The following is a 3,106-nucleotide window of genomic DNA, read 5'->3' as shown; positions in this document are numbered from 1 at the left end:
ACTTGTCCATGCTTTTATCACATCCAACATTGATTCTTGTAACTCCCTACTGGCATGCGCCACTTCTAATCTTATATCACAGCTCCAGTTAATTCAAAACTCTGCTGCAGGAGTCGTTAAATGAACCAGTAACAGTGAGCACATAACAGCCATCCCGCTTCACCTTCACTGACTCCCTGTGTCTTACACAATTGAAAATAAAATTCTATTAATTACCTACAAAGCCTTAAATGGCCTTGTATATGACTACATCAGTGACCACCTTCATCACTATTTTCCTGTTCGCCCACCAAGGTCCTCTGATTCTGGCAATCTTGTTGTCCCCTCACACTAACCTGCACTCAGTGGATGACAGGGCTTTCAGTTGATTCGATTCATTCTTTAAAAAAAAAAAAATTTTAAACTGATCTGTTCAGGAAGGCTTTTAACTTAACCTAACATTCTGCCACTTCTTTCAGTTTACCTCTGATCAGATGCTCAGGTTAATTTGTGTGTATGTTTTATCACAAATTATACTGTTGTTCAGACTTTTCTTTTAGTATTGATTTTAATGTTTTACTCTGGTTTATTGCCTTTTATTCTATTTAATGCTGTGTATATATATATCCTGCATTCATCTGTTTTAGTGTTCTTTGCAGAAAATACTTGTATCCAATGTTACATATGGTATACCCTGCTGTTTTTTTCTGAGACTCTGTGATGCGCCTGGAGCATGGTAGATACTATATAAATAAAATGTATTTCATTATTACATTGTGGAATAGTAGGTCAGCTCTGTTAAGGAAGTGATGGGAATTTCTCATTTGTTTTTACTTGTTTTTTGTAGACCTGGAAAAATATTATTACCATTGTGACGTGTGGCCTTGGCCATTAACTGGCTGGGATGCCAGCTGGATGGAAGGACTGTGTGAGAGAGCATCTGCAAGGCACTACCTCCCCTGAGACTCTAGAGAGCAGCCCTCCTGGGTGGCTGTGGCACCATGTATTCTTGCAGGGCGTGCTGGAATTTGTAGTTTGGTACAGCCCTGTTGGGTTCCATGGGGGGCCGCCAGGGGGAGCTGCACAGCTCTACATTGGACTTCCACCACACCTGGGAGTGATTCAAGGTAATACTGATGAGCCACCTGGAACACTCCCAGGAGCTGAATAAAAGGAGTTGTCTCACTCCATTCAAGAAGCCAGAGTCAGGGGGAAGAAAGACTAAGCTTGTGAGTGAGAAGTGGAGGCAGGACTGTGAATTGGAGAAGGAAAAGAACTGTTCTTTTGTCTTGTGGACATTTCACTCTTGTGGGAAGTGAAGAAAGCACTTCCCCATCTATAAATCAAGGTGTGCTGTGTGGCAATTTGTGTCCTGCCAGTCTGTGTCGGGGTTGGGGTAGCTATTCACGCCCCACTGGTCCACTCCATGTACTCCTCTTGTGTGTAACATTGAACTGATCAACCTAGTGGCGTGGTTGTTTATCCATTGTGAGTATCTTCTAGTTACAATACTGCAATGCTTAGCCAACACGCTAAGCTAGGTAGCTTAATTCGAAGTCTGTCCATTGGTCTTGTTCTTATGTTACAGCTGAGAAATGCAGCAGTGTCTCTGTATTTTTCCTTATGAGATTTATACTAAAATTTCTTGCTTAAAGCATTTAGTGCTGGGCTGATATTAGGTAGTGGACACAGCCTTTCTGTTTAGATTCCTGTTTTTCACAGCTCTGTTAGCACCACCTGACATGTTCTACTGTATATATGAGACCTATGTTACAGGTCTCTGTTACTTGGCAAGGGTTACCATTTTCTTCCTGCATTAATATCCATTCAGCAATCTCTCTCCATGTTTTTTATACTACCTATTGAACAATTAGTCCGCAATGAGAGATTTGCATGTTGGAAATTTACTCATGTCCAATTATATAATGTTCCTTCACTATGAATCCCCATTATACCTAATAAAAAATATTGTGTACCATATTTTAATCTGAAATTGTGGAGTTATCCTTCATCGAAACTCTGACTTACCTCCTTTATTTATTCTTCCTTCTTGCTTTTCACTCTTGTCACCTTCTAGTTTGCTCTGCTCTGAGCAAGTCCGTAGCGAGAAAGGTAACAATGCAGTTTGTATCCATCAGTCATGATTAATCTTGTATTTTCTTCACCAGCTGCTATTATCTGCGATTACCCACCCTTTTGTGGGTGCTGCTCCTGGACTAATAATCCGTCTTTGATGTAGTTATGTTACACTTTGCCTGCTTTTTCTAAAATGAGCAAAGCAATAAAGACTCCTTTATTCATTTTCAGTTTCAGTTGCTTTGACTAATAGATAGATAGATAGATAGATAGATAGATAGATAGATAGATAGATAGATAGATAGATAGATAGATAGATAGATAGATAGATAGATAGATAGATAGATAGATAGATAGATAGATAGATAGATAGATAGATAGATAGATAGATAGATACTTTATTAATCCCAATGGGAAATACTCTGCCTCTATGCTGTCTCAATTTGCTATACCAAAGTTAGGCCACTGTACAACTGTATGTTCGTCCCTACTGTTTTTGGTAGGTTGCTACTTAGTTCAAGGTAAATTTGCTTGCTTAAACCAAAAGCTCAATTCTACATTTGAAAAGATTTTCAAAGTGGTCTTGAAATAACAAAATTCTCTTTTCCGGATTTGTCCTGTGTTAATCTCCCAACAGTGTTATTAGAGGATGATTATTCAAATACAAAACAGCCTGTTCTAGATATTTTGACGAACCTTTTATGTTAGATAAAAACATACCATGTGCACAATTAGTCCTGCTCCACGTAAATGGTACAGAATATGGAACAACCCACAATGCCGCTTTACTAGCCCACTTTTTACATGCCCCTTGGCATATGAAATACATGCCTTTGCCTGACAGGATTTCTTCAGGTATGCCAAATATTGCACAAGAGAAGGTCATTTAATTGTACTAGCTTGTGTTGCTCTTTGCACTAGGTATGACTGAATGATATCTGTGTGTGTGTGTGTGTCAACAGCTGTCATCAGTTATGCTTTGTTTTACTCAGATATTAAAAAAATTATCTGCAGCTTAACATATGCAAAAACAAGGAAATGGGCAGTCACT

Source organism: Erpetoichthys calabaricus, chromosome 7 (assembly GCF_900747795.2).
Source record: "Erpetoichthys calabaricus chromosome 7, fErpCal1.3, whole genome shotgun sequence".
NCBI lineage: Eukaryota > Metazoa > Chordata > Cladistia > Polypteriformes > Polypteridae > Erpetoichthys > Erpetoichthys calabaricus.
The sequence above is the reverse complement of the archived record's forward strand: the minus strand, read 5'-3'. Positions refer to the sequence as shown.